Below are 12,931 nucleotides of genomic sequence, written 5' to 3' on the forward strand. Positions count from 1 at the left end.
GAGTTATTGCGCAGCTTGGGAGGAAGCGTGCCGGACCGCTGTAAGTGATTGATTGGGATCGTAAAGCTGTCTGAAGTCGCGGCTCTATCGATCAAGGGCCAGATCGATATCTATTCGCACAGGTTATGGAAGGTCAGACAACGTTCGTAAAGCAGTCGGTGTGAGCTCCAGGAACGCTTTGAAGTCAGCGTGGGTGCCGGAGAGCAAGAATGATTAATTGCCTGCATCTGAGAGGCAATGAGAGCTTCTGATACACAGAGAGCTGGAGCTAAAAAGCAGCTAAGAGCTGGAAGCTGAGACGCAGCTCAAGACGTTTCTCCACGCAAAGGAAGGCCGGAGTCAGCTGGTACTGAGTAAGTACAGCTTGAGGGGCACCTTGGGAGAACGGGAGAACGGGAGAAGATGGCTGAAAGCCAGAATATACCTCTGGAAAAGCTCACTCTAAAGAGTTGGGCAACGTGGTCCAGAAGAATAAGGGGATGGTTCTTGGTCGAAGGGCTTTGGGAAGCAAACCAATGGGAGCCAAAATCACCCCTTGGCTGGCCAGCAGCTGGAGCAGGTGATGCAAGCTGTGGGGCTGTGTTGGCTGAAGATAGCCAGAGGCTGCAACAAGAGCTAGAAATGCTCAAAGCATGCGTTGATGCATCACTGAGGCCTCATTTGGAGGGCGTAACGACAGCGTGGGCTGCCTGGAATTTGCTGAAGGGCTTGTGTGAGGCGTCAGCGAAAGGCCAGAGCCCTGGAGGAAGCCCTGGAGAGGCAGAAGGATGCCCAGAAAGCCCAATGGGGGCTGAGACAGTGTTGGGGAGCTGTTGTAATGCTTCTACACGTCTGTGTGATGGACTGGGTCCTGGAGAAGCTGGACTGGCAGGCCCTGTTCCCGATGTCTTAGCCTCTAGGAGCGCTAGTGAGCAGATCGGGGGGGCGAAGAGTTCCAAAGGCAAGTCTAAAGAACTTTCGCTTTGTGCTGAAGCAGAGAGGAGCTTCAGGGGGGGCCAGGCTGGTGGGAGGCGCCGTTCCAGAAGGAGGAAGGCCAGGCCAGCTAGCAGGAGCCCCGGGCAGTGTTTTTCCACTGGAGTTCAACGTCGGCGTGGCAGTTGCCCCCACCGGAGCAGAGAGCCGAGGCAGGATGTTGGCAAGGACACTTCCCATGGGAATCAGGCGGGTTTCCATGGCAACAGGCCTGGGAAGACAGGCAGGCGTGGAGCTGAGCCAGGTGGTCGTGGTAAACAGCAGGGAGAAGAGTCTTATCAGGTTTCTGCGAGTATGGCAGTGTTCGAAGACGGCCGAGTGGAAAATTCCGAGATGGCCTTTGTTATAGACTCTGCAGCTAACCGCAACATGGTTCCAGAGACCCCTGCAGTCGAGAGGTGGAATTGCACGGCAGTTCCGAAGGGACAGACTATTAAGATCGCGAATGGACAGAAAACTAGAGTTTCCAAGTGTACTAATGCCTATTGTCAGAGCCACCCGTTTGGTCCCAGCTCACAAGAGACCCAACTCCGATCCGGTTTATTTACAGAAAGTCTTTATTGAAGATCATGGTTCCGTTTACATTCCATCTTTGTGACTCTACGTCTGTAACGTTAGACCGCTGTAGTCCCCTCTGAATCTGTCCCACCGAGGCACCAATTTAAGAGGCTAGTCCTGGACCACCTCTTCCTCTCCTTCCTTTTCCGCAGGGTCTTTCTGCCCCCCTGGGTTCCCCCTCGCCGGGACTCGCCCGAGGCTGAATCCTCTGACGCCTCTGCCCCCCTCCTTCTCGCTTTGGGGCCGGGCTCCTCCCCAGGGCTCTCCTCACTTCCGCGCGCCTCTACATTTGAACTTGGCGCGCGTACGTTGCTCCTGACCTTTCTCTCGACCGCTACACTGCTCCCGGTGCTGCTCTCCACCCCTTCCGGCTGAGCGCCCTGCTCCGATCTCCTTCCCCTGTCTCTTTCTTGCTCTGCTCCCTCTGACACACTGGTAACTCCACCCCCTTCACTCCGTTCCGGCTGAGAAGCCGGCTCCTGTCTCCAACCCCCACTGGGGCTTCTCCCTTCGCTCCCCTGCTCCTCACTGCTTCCCCCTTGTCCCCCCTTTGGTCTGACCAGGGGGGCCCCCTTTTGGGAGTCCTCTGACTCACTGGTCAGACTCATGGACGACCTTTGGGCATCGTCATCCTCCTCCTCATCTCTCTGGGATTCTTCCCCCTCGCTCTCTGTCTCCTCCCCCATCTGCTCTTCTCTCCCTGAAACCCTGACATCCATCCCCCCCTCGAAGCCCCCCCTTCCCCCCTCCCGCTCGCCGGGGGCCGGTTGTGGAAACTGCGGCTCTTCGGGGGTAGGCTCAGGATACAGGTCGTCTACGTCAATGTTCTCTGCTGGCAGTTCTGTGTATGTGTGTTCGAACTCGGGTTCTTCACCCAAAGGCTTCTCAGTCTCTTCTTCCATTGCTACTTCCTCTGGTGCTGCCCGCCAAGGACCTATCATCCACCTCTTACGCCATTCCTCCTCTGGTTGCTCCTCCCACCAATAAGGGGTTTCCGTGTCCACCCCCGAGCACGATCCCCTGGGCGGGCTTGATTCTGGTGTTCTTTCCTCGGGGGAAGAGAAACCCCTGAACGTGCTATCTGACAATGTGGGTGTGAAAAGCCAGTCATCAAAGTACTCCGCTGGCATGGGTCTATGTGGGAAAAGTGCATGGAACTCTTCTTTCAAAAGGGGTTCGTCTAACGCGTAGCCCGGCACCCAACTATTGGCAGTGGCTGGGGTGCCCTCCCTGGCGAGAAAGTATTCAACCCCCTCCTCCCCCCATCTCGAGTCCAGTATCTCTGTGACCTCGTTAAGGGGTTCGGCCCTAGGCGACCCCCCCCTCTTGGGTGCCCCTTTGCGTGGGTCTGGTACTGTTTCTGACTCTTGAAACCTGTGCGGGGCCTTGTAGGGAGTGAGCACCGACCTATGAAAGACCGGGTGCACTCTGGAGCCTTCTGGAAGGGCCAGGCGAAATGCTACCGGATTGATCCTAGCCTCAACTTGGTATGGTCCTAGCTGCCTGTGTCCTAGCTTCTTCTTGGCTAACGATTTGGCTGGCATAGCTTGGGCCGCTAACCATACCCAGTCCCCCACCTGGATGTCCTCTCCCGCCCTTCTGTGCTTGTCCGCCTGCACCTTATAGGCCTGCTTGGCCAGCTCCAAATGTCTCCGCAGCTCCTCGTGCACCTCTTGCAACTCTGCTGCGAACTGGTCGGCCTCTTGAGGCACCCCCTCTCCTGGCGTTATAAGTCTCGGAAAGGTTCTGGGATGACGGCCATTGTTCGCGAAGAACGGCGTCACCCCGGTCGATGCGTGCTTCGTGTTGTTGTAGGCAAACTCAGCCATCGGCAGGTAGTCCACCCACGCTGCTGGTCGCTGATTGGCGTAACACCTCAGGTACTGCTGCATGATCGCGTTGACCCTCTCTGCTTGGCCGTTGGTCTGTGGATGTCTCGCCGACGCTAGGTCGATCTTGACGTGCAGGATACCCAGAAGCTTCTGCCAGAAGTTGGAAACAAATTGGCGCCCCCTGTCGGACAGGACGGACTGCGGTAGTCCATGCACTCTGAACACGTGGTCGATGAAGAGTTTGGCGGTCTGTTCTGCCGTCGCCACCTTGGCACAAGGAATGAAGTGCGCCATCTTGGTGAACAAGTCCACCACCACCAGCACCGCCGTCTTGCCCCTGGAGCTGGGCAGGTCAGTAACAAAGTCCAGTGCTACCCTCTCCCACGGTTGCTGCGGCGTTTCCAGCGGTTCCAACAATCCCGCCGGCTTCTGGTGTACTGGTTTGGACCTCTGACAGGTGTCACACCTGGCGACGTAATCCGCCACCTCTCCCCGCATCTGGGGCCACCAAAAGTCCCTGGCCACTAGTTCTATTGTCTTCTCCTTGCCGAAGTGGCCCGCACTGGGGGCGTCGTGCAATTGCTGCAGAACCTTTGCGCGAAGTTCATCGTTAGGCACGTAGAGGGCACCCTTGCGAGTTAAGAGTCTGTCCCGCAACTGGAACTCATCGTCTCTTTGCGACCCGCTGCGCAGCTCCTCCATCTTGGACTGTGCAAATTGATCCGCTTGCAACGCGCGTCGCACCGCGTCCAAGTCGACTGCGATGGCAGCGCACGCCCACGCCTGTGGTGCGAAAATGTGCTTCGCTGCAATTGGTGTCGTCTCCTCCAGGTATTGCGGTTTCCTGGAGAGCGCGTCTGCTATAACATTGGAGTCTCCTGGGATGTATTCTATTTTGAAGTCGAAATCCGCAAAGAATTCTGCCCAGCGCATGTGTCTTTGGGTCTGCAGCCTTGCCGTTCGCCAATACTCTAAGTTCTTGTGATCCGTGCGGACCTGCACTGTGTGCTTGGCTCCTATGAGGAAGTGTCGCCACGCTTTGAAAGCTGCATGAATGGCCAACAGCTCCCTGTCCCATATGGTGTAGTTCCGCTCCGTCTTGCTGAGCTTCCGGGAGTAGAAGGCACCCGGCCTCCAATTGCCTTGCGGATCCTCCTGCAGAAGGACGGCTCCAACCGCTCTGTCTGACGCGTCGGTTTCCACCCGCATGGGCCTGCCGGGATTCACGTGCAGCAGCTGCTCCTCGGAGGCGAAGAGGCTTTTAAGCTTCCGAAAAGAGCGCTCTGCCTGTTCCGTCCAAACGAACTTCTTCTTCTTGGAACTGAGGGTGTCCGTGATTGCTGCCGTCTCATTTGCAAAACCTTTGATGAATTTGCGATAAAAATTGGCAAATCCGATGAATCTCTGGACCTCCTTCCGATTGCGTGGGCTCTTCCAGTCCAACACCGCTTGGACCTTGACTCTGTCCATGGCCAGCCCCTCGTCGGACAGCTTGTAGCCAAGGAAATCCACCTCCGTCACATCAAACTGGCACTTCTCCAACTTGGCGTACAGCCTGTGCTCCTGCAACCTCTGTAGGACCTCCTTTACATCCTTCTCGTGAGCTTCCGGCGATTCCGAGAAAATCAGGATGTCGTCGAGAAAACATACACACTTCTTGTAGAGGAGTCCCGCCAGCACGTGATGCATAAATGCTTGGAAAACGTGGCTGCCATTTTGGAGACCAAACGGCATAACTCTGTATTCATACGTGCCTAGAGGCGTGAACATGGCAGTCTTCCACTCATCGCCCTTCCGGATGCGGATGAGGTTGTACGCTCCACGCAAATCCAACTTGGTGAAGATCTTACCCTTCCTAACGGTCGCTAGGAGGTCGTCAATCTTGGGCATGGGAAAGGCCTTGGGCTTAGTCAGTCTGTTTATGAATCTATAGTCCACAATGAGTCTTTTTTGGGGCGTGTCTTTCTTCTTCACAAAGAAAACAGGACTGCCTCCCACTGCTTTGGATTCCCGGATGAACCCGCGCTTCAGATTATGCTCTATGAACTCTCTGAGCTCTTGCATCTCGTCCTCAGACATGGAATACAGCTTTGCAGTTGGCAGCTGCGCCCCTGGCACCAGGTCGATCGCACAGTCGTAAGGCCTGTGAGGCGGCAACTTGTCAGCTTCTTTCTCGCAGAAAACCTCCAAGAATCCCTCGTACTTGTGAGGCACTGCCTGCACCATGCCCAGGTGCAGTTGCTGCTCAGCTCCTTCCTCCTGATTGGTTTGGATGCAATGCTGAGCACAATACGATGAGCAGAAGGTGATCTGCCGCTGGTACCACGCTACAGCGGGACTATGCCTCTCCAGCCAACTCATGCCTAACACAATGGGCGTGTCTGACAGGTGGGTGACATTGAAGCTAATGAGTTCGCGATGATTTCCAATCTGCATCACCATGGGAGGCGTCTGCTGCACAACTTGCCCTCCCAGCAATTTCCTGCCGTCCACTGTGACCACGTTCAGAGGCGTCGTTGCAGGCAGGAGCGCTATGCTATGCTGCTTGACAAATTGTATTCCCACAAAATCCGCATTGCTTCCTGAATCAATCGTGATGGGAACTTCCAGGGATTGTCCATTTGGCAGCTGAAGGGTTGCAGTGAGTTGCACTGCTGGCTTGGGTGGTAAAGGGTCTGTGCGTTGCAAGGGTGCTGGGGTCTGTTCTACAGATCCGCCTGGCTGAGCCCCAGTAGCTCCGCTTCCAGCCAGGCACTGTCGTTTCCCTGAGGCTGCTCTCTTTGCACCACTTCCACTGCCACTGTTGCTAGAGCTGCAGTGTGTTTTTGGAGCCTCTGGGGGCACTCTTTCGCCATATGGTGTGCACTGTAACAGATGTAACATTTCCTGGTCCCTCTAGGAGGCTTCGCCTTCACTGCACCGGAAACAGGGGCTCTGGATGGTGTCTGAGCCCTAGCACCACCGATTTCCATCGGCTCTTCTCCTTGCCTCCCCAAGGGCGAGGGGTGCGTCTGGCTGAAGTCCCTGGGGACAAAAGGGGGGGTTCTCGCTGGTGCACGCGCCTGGGGTCCCTCCCCCTCGTGCCACGGGCGTCCCTCATGTCGGATTCCTATAGCCAAAGCCCGTTGCACTACGTCTTCTAGGGTCTGGGGTCTATCCCCCCTGGCGATCTCATCCTTGACGGGGGGGCTAAGACCTTCCCAGAAAAGATCTCTGACTGGTTTACTATCCTTCTCCCAGCCCAACGCAGTTAGTAATGCAAAGAACTTGGAATGATATTGACGTACAGTGGCTTTGCCTTGCCGTAGTCCGTGCATCTGTCTACGCGCAATATCCACATCCACAGAGGACTGGAAACAAGCATCCATCGCTTTAATAAATTCATCAGAATTGCGGCGGGCAGGGCCATCTTCGCGCCACAAATTGCGCAGCCAAGCTCTGGCCTCCCCATGCAGATGCGAAATTATGAACCCCACTCTCTCCTCCTCATCTTTAAAATCATGACGGAGTAAATGCAGTGCATACACGACGTCTGCCCTGAAGTTAGGGTAGTCTTGCAGGTTGCCATTAAAGTGCGTAACTAGGGCGCCCCCCCGCCGTCCAAGTGCAACGCCCTCCGATCTGGAACCCGGGACCCCTGCCCTGCCTGCCTGCTCCCACCTTGTTCGCAGGTCCTGGCAAGCCTTGTCCAGTTCGTCATTCTTCTTCTGCGATGCAATGACTGCAGCTGTGAGTTCGGTAACTTGATTCCTCAGCGTAAGCAGCTGTTCCTCCGCGCTCATGGCTGCTCCCGTTGGTGAGCTTTGCAAAAAAAAATTTTTGCGTTCTAGAGAGGGGACTTACTGTCAGAGCCACCCGTTTGGTCCCAGCTCACAAGAGACCCAACTCCGATCCGGTTTATTTACAGAAAGTCTTTATTGAAGATCATGGTTCCGTTTACATTCCATCTTTGTGACTCTACGTCTGTAACGTTAGACCGCTGTAGTCCCCTCTGAATCTGTCCCACCGAGGCACCAATTTAAGAGGCTAGTCCTGGACCACCTCTTCCTCTCCTTCCTTTTCCGCAGGGTCTTTCTGCCCCCCTGGGTTCCCCCTCGCCGGGACTCGCCCGAGGCTGAATCCTCTGACGCCTCTGCCCCCCTCCTTCTCGCTTTGGGGCCGGGCTCCTCCCCAGGGCTCTCCTCACTTCCGCGCGCCTCTACATTTGAACTTGGCGCGCGTACGTTGCTCCTGACCTTTCTCTCGACCGCTACACTGCTCCCGGTGCTGCTCTCCACCCCTTCCGGCTGAGCGCCCTGCTCCGATCTCCTTCCCCTGTCTCTTTCTTGCTCTGCTCCCTCTGACACACTGGTAACTCCACCCCCTTCACTCCGTTCCGGCTGAGAAGCCGGCTCCTGTCTCCAACCCCCACTGGGGCTTCTCCCTTCGCTCCCCTGCTCCTCACTGCTTCCCCCTTGTCCCCCCTTTGGTCTGACCAGGGGGGCCCCCTTTTGGGAGTCCTCTGACTCACTGGTCAGACTCATGGACGACCTTTGGGCATCGTCATCCTCCTCCTCATCTCTCTGGGATTCTTCCCCCTCGCACTCTGTCTCCTCCCCCATCTGCTCTTCTCTCCCTGAAACCCTGACACCTATCTTTGTGTTTTACAGGAGACGGTGGATTTTTGTATTGTTCCAGAGGTTCATCATTGTTTGTTATCTGTGCCTTATTTGTTAAATAAGGGGTTCAAAGTTTGTTTTGAAAATGATGTCTGCACAATCTCCAAAGGGGGGAGGTTACTGGCCAAAGTGCGGAAGGGACTGTCAGGGAACTGTCATCGGAAAGAGAGTTGGTGCAGAGGCTCCAGCAGACTCGGAGAGATTCTGCAGCGGAGGAGGGAACCAGCAGGGGGAGAGCAGAAGCTCCGGCAAAAGGGGAGTCGGAGGAGGGAGGGCTCTGGGATACTTCTAGTGAGAATAGTGCAGAGGTAACAAGACCCCCGTTGGCAACTCCCACCCTTCGCCGGAAGCTGTCACGTAGAGAGTCACGAAGGCGCATGTCCGTGAAACAACTTTTATGTTGGCGTAAATTTCGTAGACGCCCACTGTCAGATTCTACCAGCGACTAACGGAGTCATGCCTTGGGAGGCTCCGTTAGTGCCTCGGTTTGGCTGAACTGCCAAACACCAGAGGGATCAAGCTTTTACGCACAAGCAGCTCATTATCCCATCACAGCAATCTGACAGTCTTTGTAAGCTGCTTGTGCAAGCAGAGGGCATCATGAGCGAACCAGCCGGAACCGCAGGAGCTGGAGCGGGCGCAGGTCCAAGCCTGGAGGAAAGGTACAGAGCGATGGAGGTCCAGCTCGCGCTGCAAACGGCGAGGCTTGAGGAGAGGAGGGCTCAAGATGCGGATAAGGGGAAAACCGCCCCACTTGCCAGAAAGGTGCCTGGATTGGTGCAGAGATTTGGGGGGGATCCCAGGAACTATCAAGCCTTTAGAACGGAGATGCAATATGCTCTCAATCTACTGTTTGATGACTTCACCGATGAGAACTCTAGAGTGGCGTACGTAATTAGCCATCTAGAGGGAGGGGCGAGGGACTGGGTTCGACCCCTGATGGCAGCCAATAATGATATCTTAAAGGACACGAGGAAGTTTTGCCGCGCCATGGACTTGATGTTTTCCAGCGAGATTGAGCAGGGGGTGGTGCGGAGGCAGTTGATGGGGTGCAAACAGGGGAGCCGATCTGTACGTGAGTACTGGACTGAGTTCACTATGCTTATTCATAGACTGGGGTGGGATCTAGCAAGTGAACCTATTCAAATGTTATTTGAAGAAGGGCTCTCTCCGACCGTGAAAGATGAACTTTCCCGGGCGCCCAGGGCGGAGTCTATGGACCAGCTGACTAAATCTGCACTGTCCATAGGAGCGCGCCTAGAAGCAAGAGCTTTGGAAAAGCGGGAAGGAAAGGGGGAACGTTGGAAGGACTTCCGCATTCCAGAGATTCCGGAGCAGTCTTTCCCGCCCGCAGAGCCGATGGAACTGGGAACAGCGCGCGCGCGCGCAGTTTCAAACACCAGTGAAGGGCGGAAGAAGGAGGGAAAGAGTGCCAAGAGATGTTATCTCTGCCAACAGCCAGGGCACTTTGCCAGAGTTTGTCCGCAAAGGAAGGAATGGCAGGGCATGGCGGGAACTGTTGGGGGAAAGGAGGAAGGAGAAATAGAGGAGCAAGTAAAAGCCAACGCCTGGTTGCCAACATCAGGGCACAGCAGCCAGGCCAGGGAGTAGTGAATGTGCCCACGCCGGAACCTCCAAGACCAGCGCTTGTGATAGAGGTGTTGCTGGAACTGCCAAACGGACACCCACTAAAGATAAAAGCGCTATTGGATTCAGGCAGCTCCTGTAATTTCATGAGTAAGGAGTTTGCTGCTGAACACCAGATACAAACTCTCCCATTAAGTAAGCCTTTGCAAGTAACCACGATTGATGGGAGGGAACTGTTGGGGGGAGAAGTGAGCCAACAGACTGTACCAATGATTATGAGGGTGGCAAGACACACAGAACTGATAGCGTTTAATGTAGCCACCTTGGGAGGAGCTCCCATCATTCTGGGAATGAGCTGGCTGGCACTACACGATCCTCTAGTAGGCTGGCATCAGAGGGTTGTTTCCTTTGGTTCAGCACATTGCCTAGAACACTGCAAGGAGGGAGAGGGTCAGGCAGGGGCCAGAGCCACTCTAGCAGGGATGGAAGTGACTGACAAGGGGAAGGTGCCACCACAATACGCTGATTTGGTTGACGTCTTCAGTGAAAAGGAAGCAGATAAACTGCCCCCGCACAGACCCTTTGACTGTCAAATCACCTTACTCCCAGGAGCACAATTGCCAGTGGGCAAGCTGTATGCTATGTCAGACCGTGAGATGCAGGAGTTAAGGGAGTTCATTGACAAGAACCTCAAGCGAGGTTTCATCAGAGAGTCACGAGCGGTGGGGGGCAGCCCAGTGTTCTTTGTGGACAAAAAAAACACGGGCAAACCCAGGCTTGTGTGTGATTTCAGGGCCCTAAATGCTGTGTCAGAACCAGTGACTTTCCCTATGCCCAGAATTGATGACATTCTGACACGGGTGAGAAAAGGGAAAATTTTTACCAAGCTGGACCTTAGGGGGGCATATAACTTGATACGTGTGAGGAAGGGGGATGAGTGGAAAACCACTATGTTCACCCCCTTGGGGGCGTTTGAGTACTTAGTTATGCCTTTTGGATTACAAGCGGGCTCCGCCTGCTTTCAATCATTTATGAATCACGTCCTGGGGCCATTGCTCTACAAGAACTGCGTGGCGTTCTTAGATGACGTCCTGGTGTACTCAGAGAATGAGGAGCAGCATGTGCGAGATGTTAGAGAAGTACTGAGCAAACTGCGAGAAAATCGGCTGTGGGTGAAACTGGAGAAATGCCAGTTTCATAGCAGGGAGGTGGAATTCCTGGGGTACCGGTTGTCTGACAAGGGGTTGGCTATGGATCCCGGCAAGGTTCAAGCGGTACTGGAATGGAAAACACCAAAGACCAAGAAGGACGTGCAAAGGTTCCTGGGCTTCGGAAACTTCTATAGGAAGTTCATCAAGAACTTTGCCCATTTAACAGCGCCCATCACGGATTGTCTTAGCAGCAAGAAAAAATTTGCTTGGACGGAAGAAGCGCAAGGGGCATTCGAACGCTTAAAGGCAGCGTTTGCGTCGGAGGAGCAACTTTTGCACGTGGATCTACGGCAACCAATGCGAGTGGAGACGGACGCGTCAGACCGAGCGGTAGGGGCCGTGCTTCTCCAGCCGGGGAAAGATGCGTCTGAATGGAGACCGTGTGCATTCTTCTCGCGGAAGTTGAACAAATCCGAGAGGAACTACACAGTATACGACCGAGAACTGCTCGCCATTCATGAAGCATTCCGGAGATGGCGGCACTTGCTGATTGGGGCGCAGCACAAGGTTCAAGTCCGGACTGACCACAAAAATCTGGAGTACTGGAGAACAGCCCGAGTGCTGAACCAGAGACAAGTGAGATGGGCCCAGGAGTTCTCCAAATTCAATTTTGAGATTCGTTACGTGCCAGGGTCCGAGAACGTAAGGGCGGACGCTCTTTCCAGAAAGCCTGAGTACTTAGAGGGGGAGGGGGCGCCGGAAGCAAGGCACGTAATCCCTGAAGACCGCTGGGTGTGTGGGGCGGCTTTGGTGGGGCAGAAAGAACTGTTAGAGGGTACGGAGAACGACGAATACGCCCAAGAGAAACTCAGAGAACTCAGGAGGACAGCGGAGAACACAGGGGGGTTTGAAGAAAAGAGTGGGGCGTTGTATTACAAAGGGGCACTGTACATACCCGATGGGGAACTGAGGGGCAGAGTACTCAAGCAGTTGCATGATAGCCCCACAGCGGGGCATTTTGGACAGCACAAAACCATGTGGTTGGTTACCAGGGAATTTTGGTGGCCCAAGGTGAGGGAGGATGTACGGGAATATGTCAGGGGTTGCGACAGGTGCCAGCGAGCGAAAGGGGAGAGGGTGGCGCCAGCGGGGCTCTTACAACCCTTACCCACACCAGAAAGGCCATGGGAGGCAGTCTCCATAGATTTTATGACGGACCTGCCAAAATCCAAGGGCAAAACGGCGGTCATGGTAGTGGTAGATCTATTAACTAAGATGTGTCATTTTATAGCCTGTTCTCATGCGGTCACAGCGGAGGAAACCGCCAAGTTGTTCGTAGAGCATATTTTCCGGTTGCATGGCGCCCCCTTGAGGGTGGTCAGCGACAGAGGGAAACAGTTTACTTCCAGGTTCTGGAGGAAACTTATGAGCTTACTGCACGTGGAAATCAATTTCTCCACTGCCCGGCACCCGGAAACAAATGGGCAAGCGGAAAGGGCAAACGGGATTTTACAACAATACCTGAGGTGTTATGTAAAGGACCGAGAAAATGATTGGGTAGATAAGTTACCTCTGGCAGAATTTGCCTACAACAACGCTGAGAACGTGTCCACAGGGCTGAGTCCCTTTCTGGCAAATTATGGGTGTCATCCCAGGGCATTTCCAGGGGAAGGAGGGGAGAGGTGGAGTGTGCCGGCGGCGGAACATTTTGTTGAAGAGATGGAAGCCATCCACCGTCAGCTACAACTTAACTTAGAGAGAGCCAAGGAAGAATATAAAAAGCAAGCAGACAAAAATAGGAGGGAAGGTGAAACTATAAGGGTGGGAGACCGGGTGTGGCTATCCACCCAGGGACTACCTTTCAAGGGGGGTTGTAAGAAACTGAAACCCAAAAGATTGGGACCCTTTGAGGTCATACAGCAGGTGAACCCAGTAGCATTCAAACTCAGACTGCCCAGTCACATGAAATTGCACCCAGTATTTCACAGGTCATTACTGTCACCGTACCGAGAGGGACGTGAATGGGGGGGGGAGCGTGAGAGAGAGGTCTCCCGAACGCCCGTGATAGAAGAGAGAGAACGCGACATGAACGTGGCAGGAATCATTGATTCCAGGTGGAAGGGGGATCAGGTGGAATATCTGGTAGAATGGGAGGGGGAAGTAGAGTCGGAAA

The 12,931-nt window shown here is 54.6% G+C and overlaps 1 protein-coding gene across 1 annotated transcript in view; it reads right to left on the reverse strand.

Moving 5' to 3' along the window:
* LOC309361268 (uncharacterized protein) overlaps positions 1-12,931 on the reverse strand; it is a gene marked incomplete at its 3' end in the record, with an annotated part of 324,188 nt that overhangs the window by 103,353 nt on the left and 207,904 nt on the right. The gene's annotated exons all lie outside the window — the stretch shown is intronic.

The sequence above is a fragment of the Podarcis melisellensis genome, assembly GCF_964234715.1.
Source record: "Podarcis melisellensis genome assembly, chromosome: W".
Taxonomy (NCBI): domain Eukaryota; kingdom Metazoa; phylum Chordata; class Lepidosauria; order Squamata; family Lacertidae; genus Podarcis; species Podarcis melisellensis.